The sequence below is a fragment of the Scyliorhinus canicula genome, chromosome 10 (assembly GCF_902713615.1).
Source record: "Scyliorhinus canicula chromosome 10, sScyCan1.1, whole genome shotgun sequence".
Classification (NCBI taxonomy): domain Eukaryota; kingdom Metazoa; phylum Chordata; class Chondrichthyes; order Carcharhiniformes; family Scyliorhinidae; genus Scyliorhinus; species Scyliorhinus canicula.
This window is the reverse complement of record NC_052155.1, coordinates 165,999,432-166,018,211: the sequence shown is the minus strand read 5'-3', so window position 1 is coordinate 166,018,211 and position 18,780 is coordinate 165,999,432. Positions and strand designations below refer to the sequence as shown.

General features: G+C 47.5%; 1 pseudogene; it reads left to right on the top strand.

Moving 5' to 3' along the window:
- LOC119972154 overlaps positions 1-16,373 on the top strand; it is a 31,209-nt pseudogene extending 14,836 nt beyond the window's left edge.
- The last annotated feature ends 2,407 nt before the right edge of the window (positions 16,374-18,780 follow it).

Genomic DNA, 18,780 nt, shown 5'->3' with positions numbered 1-18,780 from the left:
CTCACAGACCAGTTCATCCACGGACTCGCCCAAGACTCCGCCCCCAGACCACTACAGACCACGCCCCGACACGCCCACAAGCTGCCACAGCAGAGACAGTAGGACAGACACTGACTCTGAAGACAGCGACACCACACAGCCATACAGCCCACACTGCACCAACTACGACCCCGACTCCAGTGACCCCATGGAAGTCACTTACCTCAAAAACCCAGAACCACCACCCGACCCCGACTACCCCGACAACACACTCGACACTACACAATGGCACAGGGACAACTTCTACAGACTTGTCCGCAATGACGAGAGTGACCCCCGGTCACACAATTCCAAAGTTGCATGCCTGATCCACACAAGGGTGTGGGATCCGGGAGAGCAGGACGACACGGTGTCTGACTCCCGACACGGCAACCCCTTTGTGACCCTGTTCACAGAGGCAGAATCAAAGTGAGGTGTCCAGATGATGTAAGATAGGAATCGTTTGAGGGAAACGATGTCCTTTCTGATGGAACCTGCACGTATGTTTGTCTTCGTTTTATGTTTGTTTGTTTTCAGGAATGTAAATGTTTCAGTTGGAGGATGGACATCTTCTTTTCAGCTGAAAAGATTGTGACCACCTCACATACACGTTAGTTTGTCCGCAGATACTTTTGAGAACTTCAGTTTGATTGGAGATCCTTCCCAAAGTTGTAAGGCTACACGCCAAATAGCTTGTCCGCAGATATCTCTGAGAACTTCAGTGATGTCCTCAGTTGGAGCATCTTGGCTCCCTTGGTTTTTTTAGGTGCCCCTCTATTCGGCGAAATAGAGGCTGCAAGTCATGGTAAACACATTCGTACCCGTTTTTTCCAGGTTACTCAGGCAGTGGACAAACGGCACTGAGGACCCGCCCTGTCTGAGAACCCACCCTTGGTCAGCCAAGCTCGGGTATGGCACAGCACGCCCTACCCGGGGATCCCATCCAACTCGTACACGTAGCGGCCCATACGCAACTCATTCGGATGTTTATTTCAAAGTTTGTTTTCATTTTACGTTAGGTAGCCCTTCGGCCGCCATCCCACATGCTATTTACATCCGGGAACATTCGGATGGTAAATCAGCAAAGCCTGCGAGACGGCTCGCAGAAGGAAGGATTGTTAGGTGTATGCTGGTCTTTAAATTCGCTTTTTGAAAAAAAAAAATGAGGGGAGTCACAGGGTGTGACTTAGCCAGTCATTTTAAAGGGTCAATTGGGATTTGAAAGACAGATGCACTAACAAGTAAAGGTCTTAAACTGTGTATTGACAGATACTGTGCTTGATCCCAAAGGTTTCAAAGGACGAGACAGAGGTCGAAGCCAGGATTGTCAATACCGGAGGAAGAAGGAAGAGAAAGAAGAAGAACAACAAAAGATGATGGAAGCCCACTTATTACTGTTTAATGTCATATGTATATGTGTGGAAACAAGACACGTTTCCCCCACAACCCCCACCGTAAATGTTTCCATTACAGCAAACCCCCAGTGCTCAGCTCTGATCAGCGAGGTTCAGACCTGGTGTACTAAATTCATGACGTGGTACTCCATGTCCTACATAATCGAATCACTGTTGGTGATCGCGATCCTCATCATCCTAGTGCAGACCCTCAGGTTGAGGAAATGGAAGAGGAGAGCCTCTCGTTCCAGCACCTCACCCATCTATAGAGTGCAATCCCCCATCTTCGGATTCCACCAAACCCCTCAACCCCTCACTGATTACAACACTCTGTAAATAAAATTCAGCCATGTATTATATTGTTCCATACTCGACTGCCGAGTTGGGAAGTGTGATGTTGTGGTGTGAATGGTTAAGGTTTTAGAGTGATTAAATGTTTAAGTTAAGGTTAATAGTGATAGGTAGAGGTTCCCAGTTGTAGTAATGCATGTCCCTTTGACATAGGGCCAAGTAGAAATGTTAGTTAAAAAAATTTTTTTCTCTTCTTCCCATAGTTTAGAACAGAGTAGAACAGGAACTGGCAAGAGGTCAGAACACAAGGAGGCAAAGTACATAGGTGATCCTTCACAATAGTATGATTGTGAGGATCACAAGGAGGGAATGTAGCCATGCTGGCCACGCAAAATGGACACTGAGCCAAACTAAAATGGAAGGCAGCAGGGAAAGCCTGTTTAATAAGAACAGACAGCCTGCTCTCAACTAATTAGCATTTTGCAAGCAGCAAACCAGTGTTCTGGCCAGGTGCAGATCTCCAGCCAAAGGTGTTAATGGCAAAACGCTTAACATCCTGATGAGGCAGCCCAGATCCAGACACAAACAATGGCAACATTTCCATCTCAATGTAGCAGTTAATTGGTGGAGTAGACAGAATGGCACCAGAGTAACAAATATCGAAACCACCCCCCAACATCGAGGAAAGCCCCGCATTGGAGGATTTCGAAGGTAGCCGTTTGGAAACGTTCCAATCGGTACCGAAAGGTAGAGCCCGCCTAGAAGGGGGCAAGGACATGAGAGAGGGGTATAAAAGCAAATCCCCCACAGAGTTCCGGTCTGTTAAACCCGTGCTCCGGCTCTGACTGACATCTTGCATCCTGACTCCAGCCGTTGAGCACCAGCCGCCGAAACCGTAAGTTCAACGCTCGCTACGCGATCCAAGCCCACTAGACTCCCAAGTACCAGAACGCTTGCTGAAGGCTGCAGACAAAACCAGGACGAAGGCCTCGTTCTCTGACCTTGCCTGTTCCTGTTAGATAAGTATTCTGTTTGCTTAAGTTTAGTTATAGCTTAGTCTCTTAGTGTGTGCATGAGTATTTATTATAACTGTATAATAAATATTGATCGTTTGAACTTTACTAATCGGTGTATCGTCTTTATTACTTTGAACTTGACCTTGGAATACTTGTGACGTTGCCTATACGGCAACTGGCGACTCCAGAGCTAAATAATTACATAGAACAGAGCCTAGTAGTGTTAAGCACACGTCGAACTCGGAGGCGTGTTAATACACTCCAATAAACGCGTTTTACGCCCATAGTAAAACGTGCAACAGAGACCCCCACCAGAGACCCCATCAGAGACCCCCATCAGATTCCCCCCATCAGCGAACCCCATCAGAATCCCCCATCAGAGACCCCCATCAGATTCCCCCCATCAGAGACCCCCATCAGAGACCCCCCCATCAGAGACCCCCATCAGAAACCCCCATCAGAGACCCCATCAGAGACCCCCATCAGAGACCCCCATCAGAGACCCCCATCAGAGATCCCCCCTTCAGAGACCCTCATCAGACCCCCATCAGACCCCCATCAGAGACCCCATCAGAGACACCCATCAGACACCCATCAGAGACCCCCACCAGAGACCCCATCAGAGATCCCCATCAGATTCCCCCATCAGCGAACCCCATCAGAATCCCCCATCAGAGACCCCCATCAGAGACCCCATCAGATTCCCCCCATCAGAGACCCCCATCAGAGACCCCCCCATCAGAGACCCCCATCAGAAACCCCCATCAGAGACCCCCATCAGATTCCCCTCATCAGAGAATCCCCCATCAGAGACCCCCATCAGAGACCCCCATCAGAGATCCCCCCTTCAGAGATCCCCCATCAGAGACCCCCATCACAGACCCCATAAGAGACCCCCATCAGAGACCCTCCCCCCACCCCAAGCAAAGCCTGGCCGGAGGATTTCCCACTGTGGGGGTCCGTACATACTGGTGGTGGAGGGTGAAGCGGGCTTGCAGCCTGTTAATCAAAAGCAAATCAGCAGTTTGTATCCTCTCTCCGGTGCAGGGCAGGATGCGCGCTAAGGCTGTCGGCGGAGGATCGTTGCATTGCAAAGTTTTCCCCTCGACACATCATTCTCTGCCTGATCGAGAACCCCGATCGGAGCAAAGTTGAATGGAGAATCCAGGCCATTGCATCAAAATTGATTATCATCTGCGTGTCCATTGACTCCCTTAGATGGAAGGGTGTCATCACAAAGTTTTCTATTTGATGACAGTGGTGCAGGGCATTGTGCCTGCTTTGCACATTATTAGCTGACAGTCCAGTCAACGCGGGACTGACGTTTGTGATGATTTTTGAGGGGAAACCGGACCAGTCGGGAATACTGTCACCATGCCCTCCCCAATCCCAATATTCAACCACCTGAGCCCCACTACTCAGTGGCCTACATTCTTCTGACCAGGAAACTGGATTGCAGATTATTGCAGTGACTCAGAGTTGGTGGTCTTTTGCAGGGAAGTTGATTGTCATCACTGTCCAACCTGTCTGTCGCAACTATCTAGTTGTAGATACAATCACAGAATGAGAAGAGCACAGAAGCAAACCCATCTTTTATTAGAATTTTATTTAGAATCACAACAGTGCAGAAGGAAGTCATTCGGCCCATCTATTCTATACTGACGCACTGATAGAGGGCCCTACCTACCAAGGCCCACTACCGTACCCTATCCCTGTGACCTAGTAATCACATTTTGGACACTAAGGGATAATCTACCCAACCTAACCATGTTTGTGGTAGGAAACCGGAGCACCCGGAGGAAACCCAATGCAGACATGGACAGACTCCACACAGTCACCCAAGGCAGGAATTGAACCCAGGTCCATGGTGCTGTGAGGCAGCTGTGCTAACCACTCCCTGTGCGTGTGCTGGCTTGGTTGAAAAGGCTATCCTAGCAAACCTAGCATTTCCCAACTCGTCCTCCAAAGTCGTGCAATCAGCCCTGAATATCCTTTACAATTGAAAAGTACCCTTGTCCCTTCCAGACCTAGGGATAGAGATCCCGCTTTGGGATCAATTGCACCCATTTGAAAATTGTTTCCACACCTCCCCACACAAACATTATTTTCCACTCAAACTTGTTGCATAATACCACATGCAAAATCTGCAATTTGGTAGGGTTTTAAAATGTAGTTTAAAAAAAACACAAATTGTCTTGGAAAATATTCCTTGATCAGAATGGTAAGGTTTGAATGATATGGCTAAAAATAGGTCCATTGCAGCAAATTGAGCATTTCGAATCAAAGTGTCAATCCATCACTATCTGTGAATGATCAGATTTAAAATGGCTTTTCAAAGATATACTTAATAATAATCTGGTTTGATTGGGGAATAGTAATAAGTTCCTTCACAGATTTGACAAGCAAAAATATTGAAAACATTTGCAAATGCACCTATGAGTAGCTTGTACCCAAAAGTTCCAGTTTATTTCTGGAGCCTCCCCAAAGGCCTTTGAAAGAACACAGTTAGTGGAAACTCTCAACGGAGATTAATTCAATCTGGGAGAGCAATGCTAATTTTCTTTTTCAGGGATTGTTTCTTGCATGAAGTATCTTATGCATATGGTCACATAAACTGTTATAACCCTTACAAACATCACAGTATAAGAACTTGGTTAGCACAGTTGTTTCACAGCTCCAGGGTCCCAGGTTTGATTCCCGCTTGGGTCACTGTCTGTGCAGAGTCTGCACGTCCTCTCTGTGTCTGCGTGTGTTTCCTCCGGGTACTCCGGTTTCCTCCTACAGTCCAAAGATGTGCAGGTTAGGTGGATTGGCCATGCAAAATTGCATTTTGTGTCCAAAAAGCTTAGGTGGGGTTACTGGGTAATGGGGATAGGGTGGAGGTGTGGGCTTAGGTACGGTGCTCTTTCCAAGGGCCAGTGCAGACTCGATGGGCCAAATGGCCTCCTTCTGCATTGTAAATTCTATGAACTATCATAATTCCCGTGACCTTCACAGAGCATAACTTCCCTGGTAATGGAGGTGAGGCTTTCCCTTAACAAGGGATAAGCTCAATGGTATAAAAACCCCAACCTGGGTGCAGGTCAGGAAGTGAGACCCTTTGGGGAGTGGAGATTCTTGTATAGTGTAAATAAACCTTACTTCTGTTTTCAACCTGCTTGGTACATGCGTGCTACTTTGGCGGATTCTTCACTGTCGATGAGAATAAAGTGGAACTGGGCTTGGAACCAGGTACTATGCGCGGAGCCACTTCGTCTAGGCCTAGTGAGGCCTCTCAACCATCTGCTGAAATGCCACATATTGGTGAGCTCGAACTCTCTCAAGCAGGTATCGATGACTGGGGGCAGTATGTGGAACACATATAGTATTTCTTTTGATCAAATAGGAGTATCGGGGATGGACAGCAAGTTGTGATGTTGCTGACGGCCTGCGGTGGGCCGACGTACAGCCTCATATAAAGCCTCATCCACCAGAATGCACTGGATTTGTGGTCTTTCGCTGCATTGGTGGCTCTGGTATGGGAGCATTGTGACCAAACGCTGCCGTTAACCGGCAGGCGTTTCCAATTTCACATGACTCCTCAGGCCCAGTCAGTGCCAACCCGTGACTTGCTAGCCCGCCTCCACAAAGTGGCTGAAACATGTGAATTTGGTGCCATGCTCAACGAGTCGTTGCGAGACCGGTTTGTTTGTGGAATCCGCGATACCGAGACGCAGAGAAAACTGCAGGTTGTCACTGCCCTGACTTTGACTGTGGAAATTGCACTGTCCTGAGAGAATACGGAACTCTGAGGAATGCCATGAGGAATACAAGAGCTCTGAAGAATGAAAGTACTGAGTCTCGGCTGCCAAACTGCGCACCACTCGGATCCCATCCAGGAAGAAGGCCCCCGACAGTGGGACACTCCTTGCGGGGACACGGGCCGCTGGGGCCCAGATCACCTGCAAACATTCTCCCCCGACCGCGAGGACCCAGAGTACGGGTACCAACAGGTGGCTGTTGGCCATAGAACCCAGGAATGCAGCCGACCCAGAGATGGCCCACCGCCCTGCCTTCCGCCAGGCACGACCACCGTCCCAGGGACCAGATCGACTACGTGGATGACGACGATGGTGCCTATAACCAGGTACATTGTGTGGCTTCCCCTCGGGGAGCTCTCATTCAGCTTTCATTGCAGATAAATGGGCACTCCATCTGCATGCAGTTAGACACGGGTGTGGCGGTATCTGTGGTCAACCGCTGTACATTCAATCAGATCCGATCTGGCCTCCAGACGCTTACTCTCGAGGAAGCCAACACCCGCCTCGCTGTATACACTGGAGAACCGCTGGTAATTGCGGGTACCCCCATGGTTCTAGTCGAACAGATGGCACACCTGCTATTGGTGTTTACCATGGCAGCGGTCTAAGTTTGTTTTGGACTGGCTGCTGGCTGAGCTATCAGGTGAATTGAGGAAGGAGCTGCGCTCCGAAAGCTAGGGATTCAAAACAAACCTGTTGGACTTTAACCTGGTGTTGTAAGACTTCTTACTGAGCATTTTAAAGATCTATGCACCTGAACTCCCAGGTCTCTTTAGACATCCACTGAATTTAGTTTCATACCATCCAGAAAGTACCCTAAGTTGTCCTTTTTTGGTCCAAAATAGATAACCTCATACTTGCATACATTTAAATCCATCTGCCACAGTTTAGCCCATTCACCTAGTCTGTCAAATCCCTTTGTAACATTATGTTGTCATCTACATTGTCTACAATGCCACCCAAATTTGTGTCATCAGGAAAATTTGGACACATGACTTTCTATGCAATTAGTCAAGTTGTTAATGAATAATGTGAACAATTGAGGCCCTAACACAGATCCCTGTGGGACACCACGGGTCAGATCCTGCCAATTTGAGTACCTTCCCCTTATCAATTCCATGGGCTTCTTCCTTCGTTAACAGCCTCTTATGTGGGACTCTATCAAATGCCTTTTGGAAATCCAAAGTCCATCTAATCAACATCAGTAGACATTCTCTGTGCATTATCTTAGTCACCTCTTCAAAAAATTCAATGAGGTTTGTCAGGCATGACCAACCTGCCATGAATCCATGCTGGCTCTCCCTGATTAACTGAAAATGCTTGAAGCATTCAGTTAGATTGTTCAGTCATTCAGCTAGTATTTAGCTAGTTAGATTCAAAGGTCAGCCGGGTGGCCAACAGTGAGGTTGCGTGACTTGGGCTACTGGAAGATATCAATGGGATCGGCGAATGGGCAGAAAAGAGGCAGATGGAATTTAAGCCTGAAAAGTGTGGGTGATACACTTTGAAAGAAACAATGTGACAAGGACGTATTCAATGAATGACATGACACTGGGAAGTTTTGAGGAACACAGGGGCCTTGGCGTGTTTGTCCATGATCTGTGAAGGCAGAAAGGGCTGGTTAATAGGCTGGTGAAAAAGGCATATTGGACACTTGCCTTTATCAATTGTGGCACAGATTACAAAAGCAGCGAGGTCATGTCGGATTTATATAGAACTTTGGTGAGGCCACAGCTGGAGTACTGTGTGCAATCCTGGTCGGCACATTATAGGAATGATGTGATTACACTGGAGGAGGTGCAGAGGTGATTTATCAGGATGTTGCCTGGGATGGAACATGTAAATTATGAAGAGAAGTTGGATAGGCTTGGGTTGTTTTCGCTGGAGTAGAGAAGACTGAAGGGAGACATGATTGGGATGTACAAGAGGGTCATGGACAAGACAGATAGGGAGCAGCTGTTCCCCTTAGTTAAAGGATCAGTTACGAGGGGGCACAAGTTCAAGTTAAGGGGCAGGAGGGATTCTCCCGTCGCCGACGCCAAAATCGTGTTCGGCGATCGGCTGGAGAATCATCGTTTGCGCCGAAATTGGAGCGACACCGCTTATGCAATGCGTCGCCCATGACACTCAAAAACTGCATATTCTGTGAGTACGTCACATGCCGTTGGGATGGCCTCCGGATGTCACCTGAGACCATCCCTGATGCTTCACCCCAATGGGCCGAGTTCCCGACAGAGTGGAACACTTGTCCTTTTTATTTTCGTGAACCCGGCGTGGCGGCTGCGGGCTGAGTCCAACGCCGCCACAGTTGGGTGGGAGCCGTTCCACAGGTGGGGGGGGGGGGGGCTTTGCCGGGGTCTGGGGCACTGGTGGGAGTGGCCATGTCGCACGGCGCAGCTGATACAGGCCTCCGCCGTGCGCATGCATGGTCATGGATCTGCCAATTCTCCGGCCGTATCCGGGGACTTTACCTTGCGTGCCTGCTAGCACCCTAGCAGACGGAGGATCGGTGCTGCTTTGGCGCTGTTTTATCAGGCGTAAATCGTCACTGTTCCCACACTGGCGTCAGCACTTAGTCTTCAGGTCGGAGAATCCAGCCCTTATCCTCCCAGAAGGTAGTCGTGCTCTGGAATGTAATGCTTGGGAGGATGGTGGAGGCAGGTTGCCTCACATCCTTTAAAAAGCACCTGCATGAGCATTTGGCATGTCATAACATTCAATAGAATCAGGTTGTATCTTTCACAGGACATGTATCTTTCACATGCCGGTGCAGACTCAGTGGGTGAAGGGCATCTTCTGCACCCTTTTATTCTGTGAATCAGTGATACCCTATCCTTGACTATAGACTCCAACAATTTCCCCATCTCAAACGTTTGGCTAACTGGCATGTCATTCCCTGGTTTTCCTAATTTGTTCTTCTTCAAAAGCGGAGTGGCATGAGCTATTTTCCAATCCAGAGGACGGACTCCTGAATCTAGGGAACTCTGAAAGATTATAGAAAGGGCATCTACAATGTGCTGCCCTCCTTGCTTTAACACCCTTGAATGGAAACCTTCAGGTCCTGGGGATTTGCTACTCTCAAATTAAATTTTTTACTTATCAATGTTTTACTTATATTAATTTTATTTAGTCCCTGTTCCCCATCCCCTCTTAATGTCCTCGGGACTTCCCCCTTTTCTACAGTAAATACTGTGGCAAAGTAATTATTCAGCATGTTTGCCATTTCCCCATAGTCTCGACAATATCCCCACTTTCAGTCTTTAGTGAGCTTTCCCTTCACATAACTATGAAACTCTGCCTTATTAATTTTGATGTCCCTTGAAAGTTTTCTTTCATAGCTGCCTGTAGCCATTCGGTAGGATCCATACTTTTTACTTTGCATTTTTATAAGCTATTTCTTTTAGTTTTATGCTGTCCCTTACCTCTTTACTTGTCCATGGTATTTTTTCTGTGAAGTGGAGCTTTTCCTCTTAGGGGTATAAACTGGTTTTGTGTTACGTTAAATATTTCTTCAAACATCTTCCACTGTTCTCCAGTTGTTTTATCCATTAGCAGCTTTTCCCAGTTTACTGTTGACAGGCTCTGTCTCATCTCGTGAAAGTCGACCTTACCTAAATCTAAAATTCTAGCAGCTGATTTGTGCTTTTCACTTTCAAGAATTATATTGAACTCAATCATGTTACGTTCGCCATTTGATAGATATTCACTCACAATGAAGTTACCAATTAAAACTGGCTCATTACTAAATCTAATATTGCTTGACCCTTGATGCATCCAGGACATATTGCTGTAGAAAATTATCCCAGACACACTCCAAACATTCAAAAATTGCCTAATTTCTGCTTTTAGACAATCTACACCTTGTGGCACGGTGGCACAGTGGTTAGAACTACTGCCTCACAGCGCCAGGGGCCCGGGTTCAATTCCGGCCTCTGTCTGTGTGGAGTTTGTGTCTGCGTGATTCTCCGAAATCCCGGCCAAGTGTTGACACCGGCGTCAAAACTGGCACGAGAGATGGCGGCGTCAACAGGCCACCAGGCCCAATCATTTTCCTCTTCCTCGGGGGCTAGCAGGGCGCCGGAGTGCTGTGCGCTGCTCCGGCACCGAAAGCCAGCCGGACATGGCCATCGCGGGTCCGCACATGCGTGCCACGGCCGGCGCGGGTCCGGGTGGCGCGGATCCGTGCATGAGCGCAACAGCCGTCTCTATGCCGGCCCATGGGCAACATAGCGGATCCCTACAGAGGCCTGGCAGGGAGGAACATAGCCCCCCCCCCCCCCCCCCGGAATGAGCGCGCCCGCTGATCAGTTGTCCGTGATCGCAGGCCTGGCCACAGTGGAAGCCCCCCCCAGAGTAGCACCCCCCTCCCGCCCCCCCACCAGAACAGCCAGAACGCCGAGGTCCAGCCGGGTAGGACCATACACGAACGATGCTGGCGGGACTCGGCGGAACTTGGTGGGCACTCGGCCCATCGGGTGTGGAGAATCGCCGCGGGAGCCGCTTTCAACAGCCCCCAACCGGCGCTGTGGCAACCGCACCGGCATGATTGCCGCCGATTTCCCGAATGCCGGAGAATCGGCGGCCCGGCGTCAGAGTGGCCTGGCGTGATTCAAGCGCCCCCTGGCGGTTCTCCGACCGCCGCAGGCTCGAAGAGTCCTGTTCTCCCCGTGTCTGCATGGATTTCCTCCGGGTCCCCCGCTTTATCCCACAGTCCAAAGATGTGCAGGTTAGGTGGATTATCAATTGCAAACATAAAGACACCACACAGCTACAGTAACCTATGTATCTAACACATAATGAATTCCCCTTTGATGATTCTGCACTATAGGGATTCTATTCTATTCTATTGTACACTTCCTAGCTGCTACCAGGTGGTCTATACTGTCATGTGAGTGTCCCTTTAAGGAAAGTTTAGTCTCTTACCATGTGACTTGTAGCACATTGGTCCGTGGCTGTCAGGTGAGAAGGTTTTTTTTAGGTTTTAGTTTCAGTTTGATTGCTTTCTGAATCCAGAAAGAGAAAGAAGTGTTTTCCCTGTTTTTCTCTGTTTTCAATATGAAGGCTGTTCCAGTGCAAAACACATTGGGTGTAGCTAACCGCTTTAGTAATTTTAAAGATACAGTTGCTTTCCGGAAGGAGTTTGAAACTGCTGGTTGGATCTGGATCAGAATTTCAGGAAAAGGACCAGTCCCATTCAAGTGAGAATTAAGGACCAATCCCATTCAAGTGAGAATACAGTGTGCTGGGCCACGCCGTTGAAAAGGGGCTTTGGTTTATTGCATTTTGTTATTGAATTGGAACAGCTAAGGGGGGATTCATTACGTGTTAGATACATAGGTTACTGTAGCTGTGTGGTGTCTTTATGTTTGCAATTGATAAAAATTCTTGCTGTGTCTTTTGATATATATGTTAATTATATTCTTAGAATAAACCTTGTTTTGATTAAAGTGCCTAGGAAGTCTGATGAATCACACCTGCAGTGAAGGTTTTTGAGCTCATCCTCGCCAAATTCAACATAAAGGTTACTGATCAGGTGAACTTCATAATACACATCAGAGATTCTAAGCCCTGGCCTGTAGCAAAATACAACACCTATTACAGTTTGAGATCCTTTACTGTTCCTCAGCTCCACTCACAAGGTCTCCATTGGATGCTATCCTTTCACTGTACCCTCTCTCACCAATGAATTGATTCTGTTTCTAATCAGTAAGGCTACTCCCCTCCCCACCATCTCCCTACCCTGCCCTCTGCCATTTTCCCTATCTGTCCTGTAAACCTTATAACTTGGAATGTTAGGTTTCCAGTCCTGACCATCTCGTAGCTACTTCTCAGTAATGGCTACTACATCATAGTATCCAATCGAATGGCCTCGACACGTCTGACTCGGGACGCAGCAAGGCCATTAAACTCGAAAGAGACCTTTCGTGGTATTGGCGGCGCTTATGGACCTCTCATGGGATTTCACAAGACATGCGATCTGGATCTCGCCCTCGTTGGGCAGTATCTAGATTTGCATATTTAAGTGAGCAGTTAGGCTCACTTAATTATGTCTGCGTCGGATTCTCCTAAAGTCTGGGATTAAACACCCGTGCTTTGGAGACCTCACCATGGCGTCATTTGGCAATGGTCCACATAAATGTGGACCGGGGGTGGTAACAGCATCTAGGGGGTCCTCTTCCAGGCTATATGAGGCCCCGGTGTGGCCAGGTTCTGGGCGGGGTGATACCCTGGCACTCTCGTTGCCAACTGGGCACATTGGCACTGCAGCTTGGTACTTTGGCACTGCCACCCAGGAACTGCCAGGGTGTCCAGATAGCACTGCGAGGCTGACAGGAGTACTGCTAGGGTGCCAGGCTGGCAGTGCCAAGGTGCCTGGGTGCCAGGTTGGAAATGCCAGGAATCGAGCCCGGGGGTGCCCTGCACTTATGAAGTGGGGTGAGGGGGTGGTGGCTCTAGGACACCTTAACAGGTACGCTTGGGCATTGTGGGGGTCCGTAGGTCACTGTGAGCAGGTGGGGGGGGGGGGGGGGGGGGTGAAGAGATCAGGGAGATTAGTGCAGCATTTAAACATGGCTCGAGCCTGTCAGTGCAGGAAATGAAGGTAAGTGCGGCCTAGGTGGGGTGTTCCTTGTCCTGGCCAAAAAAAGAGGCCGGTTTTATCGCGGGGCCTTCAGTGCTGAGATACATCCCGCTATACGTGCCTAAAACGGGACTCTTTTTTCCCCCCGCTAAATCATACCCATAATCTCCAATTCGAATTTGTGCCTGATGTGTTGGGTAAGCTGTGTCTGCGAGGACTGCGTTTACTGCAGTAGTAAGAGAGACAGGCTTCCAACACTTGAAGAAATGCAACTCGATTTTATTGAACTCTTAACTATAATACATACTTTAACTGTGGGTTGACACTATGCTGACTTGACTAGAGACCTAAGGCTAACCTGACCAGACTATCTTACTACCACATGGTGTTTGTCCTAGTTGCTGCTCACGAGCTCTGTCTCAGAGGCTGGATCCCGAGAGAGCAGGAAAACTAGTGCCCTCTGCCTTTATAGTGGTCGTGTCCTGTCTGGTGATTGGCTGCTGTGTTCTGTGTGTTCACTGGTCATCCTGTGTGTCAATCACTGCCTGTCTGCACACCATCATATACCTGGATGTATATTATGACAGTGCCTGCAGCTCATTTAATTTATTCCTTACACTCTGTGCATTTGTACAAAGAACTCTTATTTAGGCTATACACTCTAACCTGTCTCTCAGCACTGATGCTTTATTCACCTACTTATTATTTCTCTCTTCTGGTTTAATCAATATATTTCTTGTAGTTTTGCCATTACCTGCGTAACTGAAGTAGGATTCCTGACTGTTTCTTGACTCTCTGTCCTGTGACTTGTTTTTGAAACTATATCGACTTCCCCCAAGGCAAGGTTCAATACAGGTTGAGCATAACATTCCTCCATTTAAATTCTGTCACCTAAGAAATAAAACCGAATGCCTGATGACCTCACTAACTTGTGGTGAAACTTTTCATGATTGCTGCATTTGTACGCTTGAGATCCTTTTGTTCATCTACCCCACCTAGACCTTCACCTTCCAAATAATAAGCAACCTCCCTTTTTTTCCAATCACATGTATACCTGTATCAATCTTCGTTTCATAGAATCAAAGAGTTAGGGGGCGCGATTCTCCGGAAAGGTTCCTAAGTGTGGTAGTGAGCGGGAACTGCTGAAAGCTTCCTGGCACTTCGCCCAGAGAGGCTGGCAACGCCATTGAACGTTATTTGGTCCACTTAATGAGGCACCATGGGCTTCACGCTGCAGGACATCACTGCAGGAGCTCCTCATGATAGTGTCCGAGGCCAAACCATCTTCAGCTGCTTCATCAATGACCTCCCTTCCATCATAAGGTCAGAAGTGGGGTGTTTGCGGATGACTGCACAATGTTCAGCACCATTCGCGACTCCTCAGATAGTGAAGCAGTCCATGTCCCAATGCAAAAAGACCTGGAAAATATCCAGGCTTGGGTTGACAAGTGGCTAGTTACATTTGTGCCACGCAAGTGTCAGGCAATGACCATTTCCTACAAGAGAGGATCTAACCACTGCCCCTTGACATTCAGTGGCATTATCATCGCTGAATGCCCCACAATCAACGTCATTGATCAGAAACTGAACTGGACTAGCCATATCAATGCTGTAGCACGAGGGCAGGTCAAAGGCAAGGAATCCTACAGCAAATAACTCACCTCCTGATCCCCAAAGCCTGTCCACTATCTGCAACGCACAAGTCAGGAGTGTAATGGAATACTATCCACTTCCCTGGTTGATTGCTGCTCCAACAATACTCAAGAAACTTGACACCATCCAGGACAAAACAGCTCCCATGATTGCACCCCCTTCCACAAACATTCAAACGCTTCACTACCGATGAACAGTGACAACCATACCTCCATCTACAAATGCACAGCAGTAACTCACCAAGGTTCCTTAGACAGCACCTTCTAAACCCACAACCACTACCATCGAGAAGGACAAGAGCAGCAGATACCTGGGAACGCCACCACCTGCAGGTTCCCCTCCAAGTCACTCACCACCCTGACTTGGAAATATATTGCTGTTCCTTCACTGTTGCTGGGGCAACATCCTGGAACTTCCTTCGTCACAGCACAGTGGGTGTACCTACACCTCAGGGACTATAGCGGTTCAAGAAGGCAACTCACCAGCTCCTTCTGAAAGGCAACTAGGGTTGGGCAATAAATGCTGGTCTAGCTAGCGATGCCCATATCCCGAATTTCTTTCTTTAAATGAAGGCTTGCCAGCCAATTCGCCGGAGCCGTGCTCGCCAGCCCCCCCATTGACAAGGTCGAGCAGCACTTAAACAGCACTTGCACAACCAACCTCACTCAGCTCACAGCCATGACGCCGCGCTAACTGGCCTCAAAGTTTGGAAACCTGGTGAGGCTCCTTGATGCGGTGGAGGCCAGAGGGATGTTATGTTTCCCCGAGGGCCCCGGAGTGTGAGCCACAGTGCCGCCTGGGATAAAATGGCAGCGGCCCTCAGCTCATCCAGCATGACCAGGAGGACTGGCCTCCAGTGCCGCAAAAAGGTCAACAATCTACACCGGGCAGCTCAGGTGAATTGACAACCCCTCACCCCCTGAAACAACCCCGCCCCCCCCAATGAGACTAGCACCCCCGACCCTTCATCTACCCCCCAACCCACCTGTCACCCCCCCTTCACCCCAACCCTCTGATCACCCCAACCCTCCCTTCAAATCCCCCCACCAATATGAGGCGTGCAGAGCGTTGAAGAATCAAAACACATTTCTTTTTGACCATCTTCTTGCTTTGAAACCTGTTCGGTTCCTGGAAGGAGAGCTCATTCATGGTCTCTTGACTATTTTTGTTAGTGGAAAATTAGTGGCCTATGTCAAAATCTACCAGAATAACAAAGATTACATTGATTCATTGGGACTTTGTCATGAACAGAACACATCAAAAATGAGGCTCTTAACCTTGATGGGAATGGCAGTAGATAACAAGGAGATTTCCTTGGACACTCTTCAGCAGGAGCTTCAGATGGCGGAGGAGGATGTTGAAGCATTTGTTATTGATGCTGTTCGGACAAAGATGGTATACTGCAAGATTGATCAAACACAATGCAAAGTAATTGTAAGTCACACCACACACACAACCTTTGGGAAACAGTAGTGGAGCAGTTGTATGATAGCCTTAACTCCTGGAAAAAGAACTTGAACCAGGTGCGGAACAGCCTCCTCAGCATTTCCACCACATAAAGTCCAATAAAATGTCTGGACTTGTCATTGTCAGAATAAAAATTTGTTTTAAAAACTCAACAGCTATTTGAGAAAATATCCTGTCTGTAATGGTTCGCACAATTGCTTCACAGCTCCAGGGTCCCAGGTTCGATTCCTGCCTTGGGTGCAGACTCGATGGGTCGAATGGCCTCCTTCTGCACTGTAAATTCTATGAACTAATTTGTATGGCCCAACTATCTCATTAAAACAGTATGCGAAAAAAAAGGCCTGCACGGTAGCATAGTGGTTAGCACAATTACTTCACAGCTCCAGGGTCCCAGGTTCAATTCCCAGCTTGGGTCACTGTCTGTATGGAGTCTGCATGTTCTCCCCGTGTGTGCGTGGGTTTCCTCCGGGTGCTCCGGTTTCCTCCCACAGTCCAAAGATGTGTAGGTTAGGTGGATTGCCCATTCTAAATTGCCCTTAGTGTCCAAAATTGCCCTTAGTGTTGGGTGGGGTTACTGGGTCATGGGTATAGGGTGGAGGTGTGCGGTTGGGTAGGGTGCTCTTTCCAAGAGCTGGTGCAGACTCGATGGGCCGAATGGCCTCCTTCTGCACTGTAAATTCTATGAAACATCTGTATGTACACAAGGGCTCAATGTAAAGGCACTACAACTAAGTAAACACTAGAGGGCAGCACTAGAGATGTATAAATAGTCAGACTCAAGGGAAGATCCGCCTCTTCACAGGGACAGGAGCTAGTGACCACAGCATACAAGGACAGCTCAGCATAGGTGTAGATAATGATAAGTACTTCTTAGTTAATCTTATTCATGTAACATCTAGTTTAAGCATTGGAGAGAGAACAAACTCCCTGCTAATTCATCAACATTACTCGATAAAGTACTTGCTCGACTTAGATGACTACGAGTGTTGATCAACATCGAATTAAAGATCATTCTGGAAGACTCAAATGAGTAACTTATATTGCACAAAGCAAGACAACATCACTATCAGAAATAGTAACATAATATGGTCCCCGGACGTGACTTCAAGAAAGCTTACTAGATAGATTAGATGGAACTACAAAAAAAAATTCATCACAGATATTCTACTTTGGAAGGCTTTGCAGCATTTGGATCCCTCAAAGAACAATCGGCTCGATGGACCAAGTTCAAGCTCCACGTCTACTCCAAACTAACAGTAATCTTAAATCTAATTGGAAACTTTTTAAACAGCAATTCCATATCTTAATGGAAGCACATGATTTAAACACCACTTCTGGAGCTAGAAAAATAGCTCTGCTTTTAGCCCTTGCAGGACAGCAGGCTGTAGAAATGTACAACTCTTTCAGTTACTCTGAAGGGTAGGACAAGAACAAACTTGATGTGATAATTTAAAAAATTGAAACCCATTGCAAAATGCAGAAAAATGAAATCTTTGAGAGATTCAGATTCACGAGACGTTTGCAAAAACATGAAGAATCATTCATCAGCTTTGTCACAGATTTACAGTCAATAACACAGGCCTGCAACTTTGCTACTTTAAGAGACTCAATGCTCAGAGACCAAATTGTAAAGGGAATATGTGATGAGGGACTCAGACAATCATTATTAAAAGAGAACGATTTACCGCTGGAAATCGCGATTCAAAAGTGTTTAACTCACAAAAGGTAAAGAACAGTATAATGAGTTTTACTACCATGAAAGCGGCACAAAGGTCCACCACGAGGTTGAGTCTGTTAAAATGGTAGTCTCTGCTTTCAATCCAGCTTCCTCATCACGGCACCTCTGATTCAAACAAGTACGCACATCAACAAAAGACGCAAACCGGCAAAATTCCGATTTGTGCATGCGCAGTTGAGAAAACGCGCACTGGCTGAAGACCGATCTGCGCATGCGCAAGAAGCTGCGCATGCACATATGAAAAAAGATCGCACACCCTCCAAAGACCGATTTGCGCATGTGCAAGAATCTGCCATGCGCAGTTGAAAAAGGAGCGCTCATCATCCGAAAATCGATTTGCCCATGCATTATTAGCGTGACGTCACGAGCGTCATGACGTCAGAAGACTCAGACCACGTCCACTTAAGGGAAAATACCCGAACATCACAAATAATACTCTCAAAAGTACAAAACCCAAATGTTTTACCTCAAAACGCACAACAATGCCTGAATTTCAACCAGCAGCTGAAAACAACGTTTGCACCACCCGAGAACATGCAATCTGCAGCATTCAAAGTGAAGAGCACATTAACAGATCCAAAACATTCTGGGAGACACAAGTGAGTAACTTATACAGCACAAAGCATTACAACATCACTATCAAAGAAGATGATTTGTTTATTAAAGAATACTACTCAGACATGGCTGAGTTATTTGGATATGATGATCATAGCATCAGCAACAAAAAAACGCAAGTGAGTAACATTCTGGAAGATGCAAGTGAGTAACATAAACTGCACAAAGCAATACAACATCACTATCAGAAATAGTAGTATAATAAAGC